Below are 22,388 nucleotides of genomic sequence, written 5' to 3'. Positions count from 1 at the left end.
AAGTTGCACACTTCTGAGATGCATTTGGGCAACTTTGTCAGAAATGAGTTTTTTGCCTAAAGAGACATGCCTATTTGCGCATGAGTACAGATTCTGAGTATGTAACTGGGCTTGATGAAATCAGCATTTCTCTTGCTTCCCTGTGCATAGGGAAGCTCAATTTTAGTCATAGTAGCTCCCAAAAGTGTCTCCTCAGTGTGTTCTCATTTCCTTAGAAACAGTGTATTTGCAGGGAGAAAAGTGCATTACTGTGTGCTTTCACCGTTCAGCAAATACATGTGTAGAAGCACAGCGCTAGCAGAAACGAACATTTCTCGACGATTTCTAACTCAGGGAACAAGTTGCACACTTCTGAGATGTATTTGGGCAACTTTGTCAGAAATGAGTTTTTTGCCTAAAGAGACATGCCTATTTTCGCAGTAGTACAGATTCTGAGTATGTAACTGGGCTTGATGAAATCAGCATTTCTCTTGCTTCCCTGTGCGTAGGGAAGCTCAGTTTTACTCACAATAGCCCCCACAAGTGTCTCCTCAGTGTGTTCCCATTTCCTTAGAAACAGTGTATTTGCTGGGAGAAAAGTGCATTACTGTGCGCTTTCAGTGTTCCGCAAATACATGTGAAGAAGCACAGAGCTAGCAGAAACGACGATTTCTCGACGTTTTCTGACTCAGGGAACAAGTTGCACACTTCTGAGATGCATTTGGGCACTTTGTCACAAATGAGTTTTTTGCCTACAGAGACATGCCTATTTGCGCAGTAGTACAGATTCTCAGTATGTAACTGGGCTTGATGAAATCAGCATTTCTCTTGCTTCCCTGTGCGTAGGGAAGCTCAGTTTTAGTCACAGTAGCTCCCACAAGTGTCTCCTCAGTGTGTTCCCATTACCTTAGAAACAGTGTATTTGCTGGGATAAAAGTGCATTACTGTGCGCTTTCACCGTTCAGCAAATACATGTGTAGAAGCACAGCGCTAGCAGAAACGAACGTTTCTCGACGTTTTCTAACTCATGGAACAAGTTGCACACTTCTGAGATGCATTTCGGTAACTTTCTCAAAAATGAGTTTTTTGCCTACAGAGACATGCCTATTTGCGCAGTAGTACAGATTCTGAGTATGTAACTGGGCTTGATGAAATCAGCATTTCTCTTGCTTCCCTGGGCGTAGGGAAGCTCAGTTTTAATCACAGTAGCTCCCACAAGTGTCTCCTCAGTGTGTTCCCATTTCCTTAGAAACAGTGTATTTGCTGGGAGAGAAGTGCATCACTGTGCACTTTCACCGTTCAGTAAATACATGTGTAGAAGCACAGCGCTAACTGAAATGACCGTTGCTCGACGTTTTCTAACTCAGGGAACAAGTGGCACACTTCTGAGATGCATTTGGGCAACTTTGTCAGAAATGAGTTTTTTGCCTACAGAGACATGCCTATTTGCGCAGTAGTACAGATTCTGAGTATGTAACTGGGCTTGATGAAATCAGCATTTCTCTTGCTTCCCTGTGCATAGGGAAGCTCAGTTTTAGTCACAGTAGCTCCCAAAAGTGTCTCCTCAGTGTGTTCCCATTTCCTTAGAAACAGTGTATTTGCTGGGAGAAAAGTGCATTACTGTGCGCTTTCACCGTTCAGCAAATACATGTGTAGAAGCACAGCGCTAGCAGAAACGAACGTTTCTCGACGTTTTCTAACTCAGGGAACAAGTTGCACACTTCTTAGATGCATTTGGGTAACTTACTCAAAAATGAGTTTTGTGCCTACAGAGACATGCCTATTGGCGCAGAAGTACAGATTCTGAGTATGTAACTGGCCTTGATGAAATCAGCATTTCTCTTGCTTCCCTGTGCGTAGGGAAGCTCAGTTTTAGTCACAGTAGCTCCCACAAGTGTCTCCTCAGTGTGTTCCCAGTTCCTTAGAAACAGTGTATTTGCTGGGAGAAAAGTGCATTACTGTGTGCTTTCACCGTTCAGCAAATACATGTGTAGAAGCACAGCGCTAGCTGAAACGACCGTTTCTTGACGTTTTCTAACTCAGGGAACAAGTGGCACACTTCTGAAATGCATTGGGCAACTTTGTCAGAAATGAGTTTTTTGCCTAAAGAGACATGCCTATTTGCGCATGAGTACAGATTCTGAGTATGTAACTGGGCTTGATGAAATCAGCATTTCTCTTGCTTCCCTGTGCATAGGGAAGCTCAATTTTAGTCATAGTAGCTCCCAAAAGTGTCTCCTCAGTGTGTTCTCATTTCCTTAGAAACAGTGTATTTGCAGGGAGAAAAGTGCATTACTGTGTGCTTTCACCGTTCAGCAAATACATGTGTAGAAGCACAGCGCTAGCAGAAACGAACATTTCTCGACGATTTCTAACTCAGGGAACAAGTTGCACACTTCTGAGATGTATTTGGGCAACTTTGTCAGAAATGAGTTTTTTGCCTAAAGAGACATGCCTATTTTCGCAGTAGTACAGATTCTGAGTATGTAACTGGGCTTGATGAAATCAGCATTTCTCTTGCTTCCCTGTGCGTAGGGAAGCTCAGTTTTAGTCACAATAGCCCCCACAAGTGTCTCCTCAGTGTGTTCCCATTTCCTTAGAAACAGTGTATTTGCTGGGAGAAAAGTGCATTACTGTGCGCTTTCAGTGTTCCGCAAATACATGTGAAGAAGCACAGAGCTAGCAGAAACGACGATTTCTCGACGTTTTCTAACTCAGGGAACAAGTTGCACACTTCTGAGATGCATTTCGGTAACTTTCTCAAAAATGAGTTTTTTGCCTACAGAGACATGCCTATTTGCGCAGTAGTACAGATTCTGAGTATGTAACTGGGCTTGATGAAATCAGCATTTCTCTTGCTTCCCTGGGCGTAGGGAAGCTCAGTTTTAATCACAGTAGCTCCCACAAGTGTCTCCTCAGTGTGTTCCCATTTCCTTAGAAACAGTGTATTTGCTGGGAGAGAAGTGCATCACTGTGCACTTTCACCGTTCAGTAAATACATGTGTAGAAGCACAGCGCTAGCTGAAACGACCGTTTCTCGACGTTTTCTAACTCAGGGAACAAGTGGCACACTTCTGAGATGCATTTGGGCAACTATGTCAGAAATGAGTTTTTTGCCTAAAGAGACATGCCTATTTGCGCACTAGAACAGATTCTGAGTATGTAACTGGGCTTGATGAAATCAGCATTTCTCTTGCTTCCCTGTGCGTAGGGAAGCTCAGTTTTAGTCACAGTAGCTCCCACAAGTGTCTCCTCAGTGTGTTCCCAGTTCCTTAGAAACAGTGTATTTTCTGGGAGAAAAGTGCATCACGGTGCGCATTCACCGTTCAGCAAATACATGTGTAGAAGCACAGCGCTAACTGAAATGACCGTTGCTCGACGTTTTCTAACTCAGGGAACAAGTGGCACACTTCTGAGATGCATTTGGGCAACTTTGTCAGAAATGAGTTTTTTGCCTACAGAGACATGCCTATTTGCGCAGTAGTACAGATTCTGAGTATGTAACTGGGCTTGATGAAATCAGCATTTCTCTTGCTTCCCTGTGCATAGGGAAGCTCAGTTTTAGTCACAGTAGCTCCCAAAAGTGTCTCCTCAGTGTGTTCCCATTTCCTTAGAAACAGTGTATTTGCTGGGAGAAAAGTGCATTACTGTGCGCTTTCACCGTTCAGCAAATACATGTGTAGAAGCACAGCGCTAGCAGAAACGAACGTTTCTCGACGTTTTCTAACTCAGGGAACAAGTTGCACACTTCTGAGATGCATTTGGGTAACTTACTCAAAAATGAGTTTTGTGCCTACAGAGACATGCCTATTGGCGCAGAAGTACAGATTCTGAGTATGTAACTGGCCTTGATGAAATCAGCATTTCTCTTGCTTCCCTGTGCGTAGGGAAGCTCAGTTTTAGTCACAGTAGCTCCCACAAGTGTCTCCTCAGTGTGTTCCCAGTTCCTTAGAAACAGTGTATTTGCTGGGAGAAAAGTGCATTACTGTGTGCTTTCACCGTTCAGCAAATACATGTGTAGAAGCACAGCGCTAGCTGAAACGACCATTTCTTGACGTTTTCTAACTCAGGGAACAAGTGGCACACTTCTGAAATGCATTGGGCAACTTTGTCAGAAATGAGTTTTTTGCCTACAGAGACATGCCTATTTGCGCAGTAGTACAGATTCTGAGTATGTAACTGGGCTTGATGAAATCAGCATTTCTCTTGCTTCCCTGTGCGTAGGGAAGCTCAGTTTTAGTCACTGTAGCTCCCACAAGTGTCTCCTCAGTGTGTTCCCATTTCCTTAGAAACACTGTATTTGCTGGGAGAAAAGTGCATTACTGTGCGCTTTCACCGTTCAGTGAATACATGTGTAGAAGCACAGCGCTAGCAGAAACGAACGTTTCTCGACGTTTTCTAACTCAGGGAACAAGTTGCACACTTCTGAGATGCATTTGGGCAACTTTGTCAGAAATGAGTTTTTTGCCTACAGAGACATGCCTATTTGCGCAGTAGTACAGATTCTGAGTATGTAACTGGGCTTGATGAAATCAGCATTTCTCTTGCTTCCCTGTGCGTAGGGAAGCTCAGTTTTAGTCACAGTAGCTCCCACATGTGTCTCCTCAGTGTGTTCCCAGTTCCTTAGAAACAGTGTATTTGCTGGGAGAAAAGTGCATCACTGTGCGCTTTCACCGTTCAGCAAATACATGTGTAGAAGCACAGCGCTAGCTGAAACGACCGTTTCTAGACGTTTTCTAACTCAGGGAACAAGTGGCAAACTTCTGAGATGCATTTGGGCAACTTTGTCAGAAATGAGTTTTTTGCCTACAGAGACATGCCTATTTGCGCAGTGGTACAGATTCTGAGTATGTAACTGGGCTTGATGACATCAGCATTTCTCTTGCTTCCCTGTGCGTAGGGAAGCTCAGTTTTGTCCCAGTAGCTCCCACAGGTGTCTCCTCAGTGTGTTCCCGTTTCCTTAGAAACAGTGTATTTGCTGGGAGAAAAGTGCATTACTTTGCGCTTTCACCGTTCAGCAAATACATGTGTAGAAGCACAGCGCTAGCAGAAACGAACGTTTCTCGACGTTTTCTAACTCAGGGAACAATTGCACACTTCTGAGATGTATTTGGGCAACTTTGTCAGAAATGAGTTTTTTGCGTACAGAGACATGCCTATTTGCGCAGTAGTACAGATTCTGAGCATGTAACTGGGCTTGATGAAATCAGCATTTCTCTTGCTTCCCTGTGCGTAGGGAAGCTCAGTTAGTCACAGTAGCTCCCACAAGTGTCTCCTCAGTGTGTTCCCATTTCCTTAGAAACAGTGTATTTGCTGGGAGAAAAGTGCATTACTGTGCGCTTTCACCGTTCAGCAAATACATGTGTAGAAGCACAGCGCTAGCAGAAACGACCGTTTCTCGACGTTTTGTAACTCAGGGAACAAGTTGCACACTTCTGAGATGCATTTGGGCAACTTTGTCAGAAATGAGTTTTTTGCCTACAGAGACATGCCTATTTGCGCAGTAGTACAGATTCTGAGTATGTAACTGGGCTTGATGAAATCAGCATTTCTCTTGCTTCCCTGTGCGTAGGGAAGCTCAGTTTTAGTCACTGTAGCTCCCACAAGTGTCTCCTCAGTGTGTTCCCATTTCCTTAGAAACAGTGTATTTGCTGGGAGAAAAGTGCATTACTGTGCGCTTTCACCGTTCAGTGAATACATGTGTAGAAGCACAGCGCTAGCAGAAACGAACGTTTCTCGACGTTTTCTAACTCAGGGAACAAGTTGCACACTTCTGAGATGCATTTGGGCAACTTTGTCAGAAATGAGTTTTTTGCCTACAGAGACATGCCTATTTGCGCAGTAGTACAGATTCTGAGTATGTAACTGGGCTTGATGAAATCAGCATTTCTCTTGCTTCCCTGTGCGTAGGGAAGCTCAGTTTTAGTCACAGTAGCTCCCACATGTGTCTCCTCAGTGTGTTCCCAGTTCCTTAGAAACAGTGTATTTGATGGGAGAAAAGTGCATCACTGTGCGCTTTCACCGTTCAGCAAATACATGTGTAGAAGCACAGCGCTAGCTGAAACGACCGTTTCTAGACGTTTTCTAACTCAGGGAACAAGTGGCAAACTTCTGAGATGCATTTGGGCAACTTTGTCAGAAATGAGTTTTTTGCCTAAAGAGACATGCCTATTTGCGCAGTGGTACAGATTCTGAGTATGTAACTGGGCTTGATGACATCAGCATTTCTCTTGCTTCCCTGTGCTTAGGGAAGCTCAGTTTTAGTCACAGTAGCTCCCACAAGTGTCTCCTCAGTGTGTTCCCATTTCCTTAGAAACAGTGTATTTGCTGGGAGAAAAATGCATTACTGTGCGCATTCACCATTCAGTAAATACATGTGTAGAAGCACAGCGCTAGCTGAAACGACCGTTTCTCGACGTTTTCTAACTCAGGGAACAAGTTGCACACTTCTGAGATGCATTTGGGCAACTTTGTCAGAAATGAGTTTTTTGCCTATAGAGACATGCCTATTTGCGCAGTAGTACAGATTCTGAGTATGTAACTGGGCTTGATGAAATCAGCATTTCTCTTGCTTCCCTGTGCGTAGGGAAGCTCAGTTTTAGTCACTGTAGCTCCCACAAGTGTCTCCTCAGTGTGTTCCCATTTCCTTAGAAACAGTGTATTTGCTGGGAGAAAAGTGCATTACTGTGCGCTTTCATCGTTCAGCAAATACATGTGTAGAAGCACAGCGCTAGCAGCAACGAACGTTTCTCGATGTTTTCTAACTCAGGGAACAAGTTGCACACTTCTGAGATGCATTTGGGCAACTTTGTCAGAATTGAGTTTTTTGCCTACAGAGACATGCCTATTTGCGCAGTAGTACAGATTCTGAGTATGTAACTGGGCTTGATGAAATCAGCATTTCTCTTGCTTCCCTGTGCGTAGGGAAGCTCAGTTTTGTCCCAGTAGCTCCCACAGGTGTCTCCTCAGTGTGTTCCCGTTTCCTTAGAAACAGTGTATTTGCTGGGAGAATAGTGCATTACTGTGCGCTTTCACCGTTCAGCAAATACAAGTGTAGAAGCACAGCGCTAGCAAAAACGAACGTTTCTCGACGTTTTCTAACTCAGGGAACAATTGCACACTTCTGAGATGCATTTGGGCAACTTTGTCAGAAATGAGTTTTTTGCGTACAGAGACATGCCTATTTGCGCAGTAGTACAGATTCTGAGCATGTAACTGGGCTTGATGAAATCAGCATTTCTCTTGCTTCCCTGTTTGTAGGGAAGCTCAGTTTTAGTCACAGTAGCTCCCACAAGTGTCTCCTCAGTGTGTTCCCATTTCCTTAGAAACAGTGTATTTGCTGGGAGAAAAGTGCATTACTGTGCGCTTTCACCGTTCAGCAAATACATGTGTAGAAGCACAGCGCTAGCAGAAAAGACAGTTTCTCGACGTTTTCTAACTAAGGGAACAAGTTGCACACTTCTGAGATGCATTTGGGCAACTTTGTCAGAAATGATTTTTTGCCTACAGAGACATGCCTATTTGCGCAGTAGTACAGATTCTGAGTATGTAACTGGGCTTGATGAAATCAGCATTTCTCTTGCTTCCCTGTGCGTAGGGAAGCTCAGTTTTAGTCACAGTAGCTCCCACAAGTGTCTCCTCAGTGTGTTCCCATTTCCTTAGAAACAGTGTATTTGCTGGGAGAAACGTGCATTACTGTGCGCTTTCACCGTTCAGCAAATACATGTGTAGAAGCACAGCGCTAGCAGAAAAGACCGTTTCTCGACGTTTTCTAACTCAGAGAACAAGTTGCACACTTCTGAGATGCATTTGGGCAACTTGGTTAGAAATGAGTTTTTCCCTAAAGAGACATGGTTTTTTGCGCAGTAGTACAGATTCTGAGTATATAACTGGGCTTGATGAAATCAGCATTTCTCTTGCTTCCCTGTGCGTAGGGAAGCTCAGTTTTAGTCACAGTAGCTCCCACAAGTGTCTCCTCAGTGTGTTCCCATTTCCTTAGAAACAGTGTATTTGCTGGGAGAAAAGTGCATTACTGTGCGCTTTCACCGTTCAGAAAATACATGTGTAGAAGCACAGCGCCAGCAGAAAAGACCGTTTCTCGATGTTTTCTAACTCAGGGAACAAGTTGCACACTTCTGAGATGCATTTGGGCAACTTTGTCAGAAATGATTTTTTGCCTACAGAGACATGCCTATTTGCGCAGTAGTACAGATTCTGAGTATGTAACTGGGCTTGATGAAATCAGCATTTCTCTTGCTTCCCTGTTTGTAGGGAAGCTCAGTTTTAGTCACAGTAGCTCCCACAAGTGTCTCCTCAGTGTGTTCCCATTTCCTTAGAAACAGTGTATTTGCTGGGAGAAAAGTGCATTACTGTGTGCTTTCACCGTTCAGCAAATACATGTGTAGAAGCACAGCGCTAGCAGAAACGACCGTTTCTCGACGTTTTCTAACTCAGGGAACAAGTTGCACATCTCTGAGATGCATTTGGGCAACTTTGTCAGAAATGAGTTTTTTGCCTAAAGAGACACGCCTATTTGCGCAGTAGTACAGATTCTGAGTATGTAACTGGGCTTGATGAAATCAGCATTTCTCTTGCTTCCCTGTGCGTTGGGAAGCTCAGTTTTAGTCACAGTAGCTCCCACAAGTGTCTCCTCAGTGTGTTCCCATTTCCTTAGAAACAGTGTATTTGCTGGGAGAAAAGTGCATTACTGTGCGCTTTCACCGTTCAGCAAATACATGTGTAGAAGCACAGCGCTAGCAGAACTGAACGTTTCTCGACGTTTTCTAACTTAGAGAACAAGTTGCACAATTCTGAGATGCATTTGCGCAACTTTGTCAGAAATGAGTTTTTTGCCTAAAGAGACATGCCTATTTGCGCAGTAGTACAGATTCTGAGTATGTAACTGGGCTTGATGAAATCAGCATTTCTCTTGCTTCCCTGTGCGTAGCGGAGCTCAGTTTTAGTCACAGTAGCTCCCACAGGTGTCTCCTCAGTGTGTTCCCATTTCCTTAGAAACAGTGAATTTGCTGGGAGAAAAGTGCATTACTGTGCGCTTTCACCGTTCAGCAAGTACATGTGTAGAAGCACAGCGCTAGCAGAAACGACCGTTTCTCGACGTTTTCTAACTCAGGGAACAAGTGGCACACTTCTGAGATGCATTTGGGCAACTTTGTCAGAAATGAGTTTTTTGCCTACAGAGACATGCCTATTTGCGCAGTAGTACAGATTCTGAGTATGTAACTGGGCTTGATGAAATCAGCATTTCTCTTGCTTCCCTGTGCGTAGGGAAGCTCAGTTTTAGTCACAGTAGCTCCCACAAGTGTCTCCTCAGTGTGTTCCCATTTCCTTAGAAACAGTGTATTTGCTGGGAGAAATGTGCATTACTGTGCGCTTTCACCATTCAGCAAATACATGTGTAGAAGCACAGCGCTAGCAGAAACCACCGTTTCTCAACGTTTTCTAACTCAGGGAACAAGTTGCACACTTCTGAGATGCATTTGGGCAACTTTGTCAGAAATGAGTTTTTTACCTACAGAGACATGCCTATTTGCGCATGAGTACAGATTCTGAGTATGTAACTGGGCTTGATGAAATCAGCATTTCTCTTGCTTCCCTGTGCGTAGGGAAGCTCAGTTTTAGTCACAGTAGCTCCCACAAGTGTCTCCTCAGTGTGTTCCCATTTCCTTAGAAACAGTGTATTTGCTGGGAGAAAAGTGCATTACTGTGTGCTTTCACCGTTCAGCAAATACATGTGTAGAAGCACAGCGCTAGCAGAAACGAACGTTTCTCGACGTTTTCTAACTCAGGGAACAAGTTGCACACTTCTGAGATGCATTTGGGCAACTTTGTCAGAAATGAGTTTTTTGCCTAAAGAGACATGCCTATTTGCGCAGTAGTACAGATTCTGAGTATGTAACTGGGCTTGATGAAATCAGCATTTCTCTTGCTTCCCTGTTTGTAGGGAAGCTCAGTTTTAGTCACAGTAGCTCCCACAAGTGTCTCCTCAGTGTGTTCCCATTTCCTTAGAAACAGTGTATTTGCTGGGAGAAAAGTGCATTACTGTGCGCTTTCACCGTTCAGCAAATACATGTGTAGAAGCACAGCGCTAGCAGAACCGAACGTTTCTCGACGTTTTCTTACTTAGAGAACAAGTTGCACACTTCTGAGATGCATTTGGTCAACTTTGTCAGAAATGAGTTTTTTGCCTACAGAGACATGCCTATTTGCGCAGTAGTACAGATTCTGAGTATGTAACTGGGCTTGATGAAATCAGCATTTCTCTTGCTTCCCTGTGGGTAGGGAAGCTCAGTTGTAGTCACAGTAGCTCCCACAAGTGTCTCCTCAGTGTGTTCCCATTTCCTTAGATACAGTGTATTTGCTGGGAGAAAAGTGCATTACTGTGCGCTTTCACCGTTCAGCAAATACATGTGTAGAAGCACAGCGCTAGCAGAAACGAACGTTTCTCGACGTTTTCTAACTCAGGGAAGAAGTTGCACACTTCTGAGATGCATTTGGGCAACTTTGTCAGAAATGAGTTTTTTGCCTACAGAGACATGCCTATTTGCGCAGTTATACAGATTCTGAGTATGTAACTGGGCTTGATGAAATCAGCATTTCTCTTGCTTCCCTGTGCGTAGGGAAGCTCCGTTTTAGTCACTGTAGCTCCCACAAGTGTCTCCTCAGTGTGTTCCCATTTCCTTAGAAACAGTGTATTTGCTGGGAGAAAAGTGCATTACTGTGTGCTTTCACCGTTCAGCAAATACATGTGTAGAAGCACAGCGCTAGGAGAAACGACCGTTTCTCGACGTTTTCTAACTCAGGGAACAAGTTGCACACTTCTGAGATGCATTTGGGCAACTTTGTCAGAAATGAGTTTTTTGCCTAAAGAGACATGCCTATTAGCGCAGTAGTACAGATTCTGAGTATGTAACTGGGCTTGATGAAATCAGCATTTCTCTTGCTTCCCTGTGCGTAGGGAAGCTCAGTTTTAGTCACAGTAGCTCCCACAAGTGTCTCCTCAGTGTGTTCCCATTTCCTTAGAAACAGTGTATTTGTTGGGAGAAAAGTGCATTACTGTGCGCTTTCACCGTTCAGCAAATACATGTGTAGAAGCACAGCGATAGCAGAAAAGATCGTTTCTCGACGTTTTCAAACCCAGGGAACAAGTTGCACACTTCTGAGATGCATTTGGGCAACTTTGTCAGAAATGAGTTTTTTGCCTACAGAGACATGCCTATTTGCCCAGTAGTACAGATTCTGAGTATGTAACGGGGCTTGATGAAATCAGCATTTCTCTTGCTTCCCTGTGCGTAGGGAAGCTGAGTTTCAGTCACAGTAGCTCCCACAAGTGTCTCCTCAGTGTGTTCCCATTTCCTTAGAAACAGTGTATTTGCTGGGAGAAAAGTGCATTACTGTGCGCTTTCAGTGTTCAGCAAATACATGTGTAGAAGCAAAGCGCTAGCAGAAACGAACGTTTCTCGACGTTCTCTATCTCAGGGAACACGTTGCACACTTCTGAGATGCATATGGGCAACATTGTCTGAAATGAGTTTTTTGCCTACAAAGACATTCCTATTTGCGCAGTAGTACATATTCTGAGTATGTAACTGGGCTTGATGAAATCAGCATTTCTCTTGCTTCCCTGTGCGTAGCGAAGCTCAGTTTTTGTCACAGTAGCTCCCACAAGTGTCTCCTCAGTGTGTTCCCATTTCCTTAGAAACAGTGTATTTGCTGGGAGAAAAGTGCATTACTGTGCGCTTTCACCGTTCAGCAAGTACATGTGTAGAAGCACAGCGCTAGCAGAAACGACCGTTTCTCGACGTTTTCTAACTCAGGGAACAAGTTGCACACTTCTGAGATGCATTTGGGCAACTTTGTCAGAAATGAGTTTTTTGCCTACAGAGACATGCCTATTTGCGCAGTTGTACAGATTCTGAGTATGTAACTGGGCTTGATGAAATCAGCATTTCTCTTGCTTTCCTGTGCGTAGGGAAGCTCCGTTTTAGTCACTGTAGCTCCCACAAGTGTCTCCTCAGTGTGTTCCCATTTCCTTAGAAACAGTGTATTTGCTGGGAGAAAAGTGCATTACTGTGTGCTTTCACCGTTCAGCAAATACATGAGTAGAAGCACAGCGCTAGCAGAAACGACCGTTTCTCGACATTTTCTAACTCAGGGAACAAGTTGCACACTTCTGAGATGCATTTGGGCAACTTTGTCAGAAATGAGTTTTTTGCTTAAAGAGACATGCCTATTTGCGCAGTAGTACAGATTCTGAGTATGTAACTGGGCTTGATGAAATCAGCATTTCTCTTGCTTCCCTGTTTGTAGGGAAGCTCAGTTTTAGTCACAGTAGCTCCCACAAGTGTCTCCTCAGTGTGTTCCCATTTCCTTAGAAACAGTGTATTTGCTGGGAGAAAAGTGCATTACTGTGCGCTTTCACCGTTCAGCAAATACATGTGTAGAAGCACAGCGCTAGCAGAAAAGACAGTTTCTCGACGTTTTCTAACTAAGGGAACAAGTTGCACACTTCTGAGATGCATTTGGGCAACTTTGTCAGAAATGATTTTTTGCCTACAGAGACATGCCTATTTGCGCAGTAGTACAGATTCTGAGTATGTAACTGGGCTTGATGAAATCAGCATTTCTCTTGCTTCCCTGTGCGTAGGGAAGCTCAGTTTTAGTCACAGTAGCTCCCACAAGTGTCTCCTCAGTGTGTTCCCATTTCCTTAGAAACAGTGTATTTGCTGGGAGAAACGTGCATTACTGTGCGCTTTCACCGTTCAGCAAATACATGTGTAGAAGCACAGCGCTAGCAGAAAAGACCGTTTCTCGACGTTTTCTAACTCAGAGAACAAGTTGCACACTTCTGAGATGCATTTGGGCAACTTGGTTAGAAATGAGTTTTTCCCTAAAGAGACATGGTTTTTTGCGCAGTAGTACAGATTCTGAGTATATAACTGGGCTTGATGAAATCAGCATTTCTCTTGCTTCCCTGTGCGTAGGGAAGCTCAGTTTTAGTCACAGTAGCTCCCACAAGTGTCTCCTCAGTGTGTTCCCATTTCCTTAGAAACAGTGTATTTGCTGGGAGAAAAGTGCATTACTGTGCGCTTTCACCGTTCAGAAAATACATGTGTAGAAGCACAGCGCTAGCAGAAAAGACCGTTTCTCGATGTTTTCTAACTCAGGGAACAAGTTGCACACTTCTGAGATGCATTTGGGCAACTTTGTCAGAAATGATTTTTTGCCTACAGAGACATGCCTATTTGCGCAGTAGTACAGATTCTGAGTATGTAACTGGGCTTGATGAAATCAGCATTTCTCTTGCTTCCCTGTTTGTAGGGAAGCTCAGTTTTAGTCACAGTAGCTCCCACAAGTGTCTCCTCAGTGTGTTCCCATTTCCTTAGAAACAGTGTATTTGCTGGGAGAAAAGTGCATTACTGTGTGCTTTCACCGTTCAGCAAATACATGTGTAGAAGCACAGCGCTAGCAGAAACGACCGTTTCTCGACGTTTTCTAACTCAGGGAACAAGTTGCACATCTCTGAGATGCATTTGGGCAACTTTGTCAGAAATGAGTTTTTTGCCTAAAGAGACACGCCTATTTGCGCAGTAGTACAGATTCTGAGTATGTAACTGGGCTTGATGAAATCAGCATTTCTCTTGCTTCCCTGTGCGTTGGGAAGCTCAGTTTTAGTCACAGTAGCTCCCACAAGTGTCTCCTCAGTGTGTTCCCATTTCCTTAGAAACAGTGTATTTGCTGGGAGAAAAGTGCATTACTGTGCGCTTTCACCGTTCAGCAAATACATGTGTAGAAGCACAGCGCTAGCAGAACTGAACGTTTCTCGACGTTTTCTAACTTAGAGAACAAGTTGCACAATTCTGAGATGCATTTGCGCAACTTTGTCAGAAATGAGTTTTTTGCCTAAAGAGACATGCCTATTTGCGCAGTAGTACAGATTCTGAGTATGTAACTGGGCTTGATGAAATCAGCATTTCTCTTGCTTCCCTGTGCGTAGGGAAGCTCAGTTTCAGTCACAGTAGCTCCCACAAGTGTCTCCTCAGTGTGTTCCCATTTCCTTAGAAACAGTGTATTGGCTGGGAGAAAAGTGCATTACTATGCGCTTTCACCGTTCAGCAAATACATGTGTAGAAGCAAAGCGCTAGCAGAAACGAACGTTTCTCGACGTTCTCTATCTCAGGGAACACGTTGCACACTTCTGAGATGCATATGGGCAACATTGTCTGAAATGAGTTTTTTGCCTACAAAGACATTCCTATTTGCGCAGTAGTACAGATTCTGAGTATGTAACTGGGCTTGATGAAATCAGCATTTCTCTTGCTTCCCTGTGCGTAGCGGAGCTCAGTTTTAGTCACAGTAGCTCCCACAGGTGTCTCCTCAGTGTGTTCCCATTTCCTTAGAAACAGTGAATTTGCTGGGAGAAAAGTGCATTACTGTGCGCTTTCACCATTCAGCAAGTACATGTGTAGAAGCACAGCGCTAGCAGAAACGACCGTTTCTCGACGTTTTCTAACTCAGGGAACAAGTGGCACACTTCTGAGATGCATTTGGGCAACTTTGTCAGAAATGAGTTTTTTGCCTACAGAGACATATCTATTTGCGCAGTAGTACAGATTCTGAGTATGTAACTGGGCTTGATGAAATCAGCATTTCTCTTGCTTCCCTGTGCGTAGGGAAGCTCAGTTTTAGTCACAGTAGCTCCCACAAGTGTCTCCTCAGTGTGTTCCCATTTCCTTAGAAACAGTGTATTTGCTGGGAGAAATGTGCATTACTGTGCGCTTTCACCATTCAGCAAATACATGTGTAGAAGCACAGCGCTAGCAGAAACCACCGTTTCTCAACGTTTTCTAACTCAGGGAACAAGTTGCACACTTCTGAGATGCATTTGGGCAACTTTGTCAGAAATGAGTTTTTTACCTACAGAGACATGCCTATTTGCGCATGAGTACAGATTCTGAGTATGTAACTGGGCTTGATGAAATCAGCATTTCTCTTGCTTCCCTGTGCGTAGGGAAGCTCAGTTTTAGTCACAGTAGCTCCCACAAGTGTCTCCTCAGTGTGTTCCCATTTCCTTAGAAACAGTGTATTTGCTGGGAGAAAAGTGCATTACTGTGTGCTTTCACCGTTCAGCAAATACATGTGTAGAAGCACAGCGCTAGCAGAAACGAACGTTTCTCGACGTTTTCTAACTCAGGGAACAAGTTGCACACTTCTGAGATGCATTTGGGCAACTTTGTCAGAAATGAGTTTTTTGCCTAAAGAGACATGCCTATTTGCGCAGTAGTACAGATTCTGAGTATGTAACTGGGCTTGATGAAATCAGCATTTCTCTTGCTTCCCTGTTTGTAGGGAAGCTCAGTTTTAGTCACAGTAGCTCCCACAAGTGTCTCCTCAGTGTGTTCCCATTTCCTTAGAAACAGTGTATTTGCTGGGAGAAAAGTGCATTACTGTGCGCTTTCACCGTTCAGCAAATACATGTGTAGAAGCACAGCGCTAGCAGAACCGAACGTTTCTCGACGTTTTCTAACTTAGAGAACAAGTTGCACACTTCTGAGATGCATTTGGTCAACTTTGTCAGAAATGAGTTTTTTGCCTACAGAGACATGCCTATTTGCGCAGTAGTACAGATTCTGAGTATGTAACTGGGCTTGATGAAATCAGCATTTCTCTTGCTTCCCTGTGGGTAGGGAAGCTCAGTTGTAGTCACAGTAGCTCCCACAAGTGTCTCCTCAGTGTGTTCCCATTTCCTTAGATACAGTGTATTTGCTGGGAGAAAAGTGCATTACTGTGCGCTTTCACCGTTCAGCAAATACATGTGTAGAAGCACAGCGCTAGCAGAAACGAACGTTTCTCGACGTTTTCTAACTCAGGGAAGAAGTTGCACACTTCTGAGATGCATTTGGGCAACTTTGTCAGAAATGAGTTTTTTGCCTACAGAGACATGCCTATTTGCGCAGTTATACAGATTCTGAGTATGTAACTGGGCTTGATGAAATCAGCATTTCTCTTGCTTCCCTGTGCGTAGGGAAGCTCCGTTTTAGTCACTGTAGCTCCCACAAGTGTCTCCTCAGTGTGTTCCCATTTGCTTAGAAACAGTGTATTTGCTGGGAGAAAAGTGCATTACTGTGTGCTTTCACCGTTCAGCAAATACATGTGTAGAAGCACAGCGCTAGGAGAAACGACCGTTTCTCGACGTTTTCTAACTCAGGGAACAAGTTGCACACTTCTGAGATGCATTTGGGCAACTTTGTCAGAAATGAGTTTTTTGCCTAAAGAGACATGCCTATTAGCGCAGTAGTACAGATTCTGAGTATGTAACTGGGCTTGATGAAATCAGCATTTCTCTTGCTTCCCTGTGCGTAGGGAAGCTCAGTTTTAGTCACAGTAGCTCCCACAAGTGTCTCCTCAGTGTGTTCCCATTTCCTTAGAAACAGTGTATTTGTTGGGAGAAAAGTGCATTACTGTGCGCTTTCACCGTTCAGCAAATACATGTGTAGAAGCACAGCGATAGCAGAAAAGATCGTTTCTCGACGTTTTCAAACCCAGGGAACAAGTTGCACACTTCTGAGATGCATTTGGGCAACTTTGTCAGAAATGAGTTTTTTGCCTACAGAGACATGCCTATTTGCCCAGTAGTACAGATTCTGAGTATGTAACTGGGCTTGATGAAATCAGCATTTCTCTTGCTTCCCTGTGCGTAGGGAAGCTGAGTTTCAGTCACAGTAGCTCCCACAAGTGTCTCCTCAGTGTGTTCCCATTTCCTTAGAAACAGTGTATTTGCTGGGAGAAAAGTGCATTACTGTGCGCTTTCAGTGTTCAGCAAATACATGTGTAGAAGCAAAGCGCTAGCAGAAACGAACGTTTCTCGACGTTCTCTATCTCAGGGAACACGTTGCACACTTCTGAGATGCATATGGGCAACATTGTCTGAAATGAGTTTTTTGCCTACAAAGACATTCCTATTTGCGCAGTAGTACATATTCTGAGTATGTAACTGGGCTTGATGAAATCAGCATTTCTCTTGCTTCCCTGTGCGTAGCGAAGCTCAGTTTTTGTCACAGTAGCTCCCACAAGTGTCTCCTCAGTGTGTTCCCATTTCCTTAGAAACAGTGTATTTGCTGGGAGAAAAGTGCATTACTGTGCGCTTTCACCGTTCAGCAAGTACATGTGTAGAAGCACAGCGCTAGCAGAAACGACCGTTTCTCGACGTTTTCTAACTCAGGGAACAAGTGGCACACTTCTGAGATGCATTTGGGCAACTTTGTCAGAAATGAGTTTTTTGCCTAAAGAGACATGCCTATTTGCGCAGTAGTACAGATTCTGAGTATGTAACTGGGCTTGATGAAATCAGCATTTTTCTTGCTTCCCTGTGCGTAGGGAAGCTCAGTTTTAGTCACAGTAGCTCCCACAAGTGTCTCCTCAGTGTGTTCCCATTTCCTTAGAAACAGTGTATTTGCTGGGAGAAAAGTGCATTACTGTGCGCTTTCACCGTTCAGCAAATACATGTGTAGAAGCACAGCGCTAGCAGAAACGAACGTTTCTCGACGTTTTCTAACTCAGGGAACAAGTTGCACACTTCTGAGATGCATTTGGGCAACTTTGTCAGAAATGAGTTTTTTGCCTAAAGAGACATGCCTATTTGCGCAGTAGTACAGATTCTGAGTATGTAACTGGGCTTGATGAAATCAGCATTTCTCTTGCTTCCCTGTGCGTAGGGAAGCTCAGTTTTAGTCAAAGTAGCTCCCACAAGTGTCTCCTCAGTGTGTTCCCATTTCCTTAGAAACAGTGTATTTGCTGGGAGAAAAGTGCATTACTGTGCGCTTTCACCGTTCAGCAAATACATGTGTAGAAGCACAGCGCTAGCAGAAAAGACCGTTTCTCGACGTTTTCTAACTAACGGAACAAGTTGCACACTTCTGAGATGCATTTGGGCAACTTTGTCAGAAATGAGTTTTTTGCCTACAGAGACATGCCTATTTGCGCAGTAGTACAGATTCTGAGTATGTAACTGGGCTTGATGAAGTCAGCATTTTTCTTGCTTCCCTGTGCGTAGGGAAGCTCAGTTTTAGTCACAGTAGCTCCCACAAGTGTCTCCTCAGTGTGTTCCCAGTTCCTTAGAAAGAGTGTATTTGCTGGGAGAAAAGTGCATTACTGTGCGCTTTCACCGTTCAGCAAATACATGTGTAGAAGCACAGCGCTAGCAGAAACGAACGTTTCTCGACGTTTTCTAACTCAGGGAACAAGTTGCACACTTCTGAGATGCATTTGGGCAACTTTGTCAGAAATGAGTTTTTTGCCTAAAGAGACATGCCTATTTGCGCAGTAGTACAGATTCTGAGTATGTAACTGGGCTTGATGAAATCAGCATTTCTCTTGCTTCCCTGTGCGTAGGGAAGCTCAGTTTTAGTCACAGTAGCTCCCACAAGTGTCTCCTCAGTGTGTTCCCATTTCCTTAGAAACAGTGTATTTGCTGGGAGAAAAGTGCATTACTGTGCGCTTTCACCGTTCAGCAAATACATGTGTAGAAGCACAGCGCTAGCAGAAAAGACCGTTTCTCGACGTTTTCTAACTAACGGAACAAGTTGCACACTTCTGAGATGCATTTGGGCAACTTTGTCAGAAATGATTTTTTGCCTACAGAGACATGCCTATTTGCGCAGTAGTACAGATTCTGAGTATGTAACTGGGCTTGATGAAATCAGAATTTCTCTTGCTTCCCTGTGTGTAGGGAAGCTCAGTTTTAGTCACAGTAGCTCCCACAAGTGTCTCCTCAGTGTGTTCCCATTTCCTTACAAACAGTGTTTTTGCTGGGAGAAAAGTGCATTACTGTGCGCTTTCACCGATCAGCAACTACATGTGTAGAAGAACAGCGCTAGCAGAAACGACCGTTTCTCGACGTTTTCTAACTCAGGGAACAAGTTGCACACTTCTGAGATGCATTTGGGCAACTTTGTCAGAAATGAGTTTTTTGCCTACAGAGACATGCCTATTTGCGCAGTAGAACAGATTCTGAGTATGTAACTGGGCTTGATGAAATCAGCATTTCTCTAGCTTCCCTGTGCGTAGATAAGCTCAGTTTTAGTCACAGTAGCTCCCACAAGTGTCTCCTCAGTGTGTTCCCATTTCCTTAGAAACAGTGTATTTGCTGCGAGAAAAGTGCATTACTGTGCGCTTTCACCGTTCAGCAAATCCATGTGTAGAAGCACAGCGCTAGCAGAAAAGACCGTTTCTCGACGTTTTCTAACTCAGAGAACAAGTTGCACACTTCTGAGATGCATTTCGGCAACTTTGTCAGAAATGAGTTTTTTGCCTAAAGAGACATGCCTATTTGCGCAGTAGTACAGATTCTGAGTATGTAACTGGGCTTCATGAAATCAGCATTTCTCTTGCTTCCCTGTGCGTAGGGAAGCTCAGTTTTAGTCACAGTAGCTCCCACAAGTGTCTCCTCAGTGTGTTCCCATTTCCTTAGAAACAGTGTATTTGCTGGGAGAAAAGTGCATTACTGTGTGCTTTCACCGTTCAGCAAATACATGTGTAGAAGCACAGCGCTAGCAGAAACGACCGTTTCTCGATGTTTTCTAACTCAGGGAACAAGTTGCACACTTCTGAGATGCATTTGGGCAACTTTGTCAGAAATGAGTTTTTTGCCTACAGAGACATGCCTATTTGCGCAGTAGTACAGATTCTGAGTATGTAACTGGGCTTGATGAAATCAGCATTTCTCTTGCTTCCCTGTGCGTAGGGAAGCTCAGTTTTAGTCACAGTAGCTCCCACAAGTGTCTCCTCAGTGTGTTCCCATTTCCTTAGAAACAGTGTATTTGCTGGGAGAAAAGTGCATTACTGTGCGCTTTCATCGTTCAGCAAATACATGTGTAGAAGCACAGTGCTAGTAGAAATGACCGTTTCTCGACGTTTTCTATCTCAGGGAACAAGTTGCACACTTCTGAAATGCATTTGGGCAACATTGTCAGAAATGAGTTTTTTGCCTACAGAGACATGCCTATTTGCGCAGTAGTACAGATTCTGAGTATGTAACTGGGCTTGATGAAATCAGCATTTCTCTTGCTTCCCTGTTCGTAGGGAAGCTCAGTTTTAGTCACAGTAGCTCCCACAAGTGTCTAATCAGTGTGTTCCCATTTCCTTACAAACAGTGTTTTTGCTGGGAGAAAAGTGCATTACTGTGCGCATTCACCGTTCTGCAAATACATGTGTAGAAGCACAGCGCTAGCAGAAACGACCGTTTCTCGACGTTTTCTAACTCAGGGAACAAGTTGCACACTTCTGAGATGCATTTGGGCAACTTTGTCAGAAATGAGTTTTTTGCCTACAGAGACATGCCTATTTGCGCAGTAGTACAGATTCTGAGTATGTAACTGGGCTTGATGAAATCAGCATTTCTCTTGCTTCCCTGTGCGTAGGGAAGCTCAGTTTTAGTCACAGTAGCTCCCACAAGTGTCTCCTCAGTGTGTTCCCATTTCCTTAGAAACAGTGTATTTGCTGGGAGAAAAGTGCGTTACTGTGCGCTTTCATCGTTCAAAAAATACATGTGTAGAAGCACAGTGCTAGTAGAAATGACCGTTTCTCGACGTTTTCTATCTCAGGGAACAAGTTGCACACTTCTGAGGTGCATTTGAGCAACTTTGTCAGAAATGAGTTTTTTGCCTACAGAGACATGCCTATTTGCGCAGTAGTACAGATTCTGAGTATGTAACTGGGCTTGATGAAATCAGCATTTCTCTTGCTTCCCTGTGCGTAGGGAAGCTCAGTTTTAGTCACAGTAGCTCCCACAAGTGTCTCCTCAGTGTGTTCCCATTTCCTTAGAAACAGTGTATTTGCTGGGAGAAAAGTGCGTTACTGTGGGCTTTCACCGTTCAGCAAATACATGTGTAGAAGCACAGCGCTAGCAGAAACGACCGTTTCTCGACGTTTTCTAACTCAGGGAACAAGTTGCACACTTCTGAGGTGCATTTGAGCAACTTTGTCAGAAATGAGTTTTTTGCCTACAGAGACATGCCTATTTGCGCAGTAGAACAGATTCTGAGTATGTAACTGGGCTTGATGAAATCAGCATTTCTCTAGCTTCCCTGTGCGTAGATAAGCTCAGTTTTAGTCACAGTAGCTCCCACAAGTGTCTCCTCAGTGTGTTCCCATTTCCTTAGAAACAGTGTATTTGCTGGGAGAAAAGTGCATTACTGTGCGCTTTCACCGTTCAGCAAATACATGTGTAGAAGCACAGCGCTAGCAGAAACGACCGTTTCTCGACGTTTTCTAACTCAGGGAAGAAGTTGCACACTTCTGAGATGCATTTGGGCAACTTTGTCAGAAATGAGTTCTTTGCCTACAGAGACATGCCTATTTGCGCAGTAGTACAGATTCTGAGTATGTAACTGGGCTTGATGAAATCAGCATTTCTCTTGCTTCCCTGTGCGTAGGGAAGCTCAGTTTTAGTCACAGTAGCTACCACTAGTGTCTCCTCAATGTGTTCCCATTTCCTTAGAAACAGTGTATTTGCTGGGAGAAAAGTGCATTATTGTGCGCTTTCACCGTTCAGCAAATACATGTGTAGAAGCACAGTGCTAGCAGAAACGAACGTTTCTTGACGTTTTCTAACTCAGGGAACAAGTTGCACACTTCTGAGATGCATTTGGGCAACTTTGTCAGAAATGAGTTTTTTGCCTACAGAGACATGCCTATTTGCACAGTAGTACAGATTCTGAGTATGTAACTGGGCTTGATGAAATCAGCATTTCTCTTGCTTCCCTGTGCGTAGGGAAGCTCAGTTTTAGTCACAGTAGCTCCCACAAGTGTCTCCTCAGTGTGTTCCCATTTCCTTAGAAACAGTGTATTTGCTGCGAGAAAAGTGCATTACTGTGCGCTTTCACCGTTCAGCTAATACATGTGTAGAAGCACAGCGCTAGCAGAAACGACCGTGTCTCGACGTTTTCTAACTCAGGGAACAAGTTGCACACTTCTGAGGTGCATTTGGGCAACTTTGTCAAGAAATGAGTTTTTTGCCTACAGAGACATGCCTATTTGCGCAGTAGTACAGATTCTGAGTATGTAACTGGGCTTGATGAAATCAGCATTTCTCTTGCTTCCCTGTGCGTAGGGAAGCTCAGTTTTAGTCACAGTAGCTCCCACAAGTGTCTCCTCAGTGTGTTCCCATTTCCTTAGAAACAGTGTATTTGCTGCGAGAAAAGTGCATTACTGTGCGCTTTCACCGTTCAGCAAATACATGTGTAGAAGCACAGCGCTAGCAGAAACGACCGTTTCTCGACGTTTTCTAACTCAGGGAACAAGTTGCACACTTCTGAGATGCATTTGGGCAACTTTGTCAGAAATGAGTTTTTTGCCTAAAGAGACATGCCTATTTGCGCAGTAGTACAGATTCT

Source organism: Acomys minous (assembly GCF_964271855.1).
Source record: "Acomys minous genome assembly, contig: scaffold_43, whole genome shotgun sequence".
NCBI classification, from domain to species: domain Eukaryota; kingdom Metazoa; phylum Chordata; class Mammalia; order Rodentia; family Muridae; genus Acomys; species Acomys minous.
Note: the sequence above shows the minus strand (reverse complement) of the source record.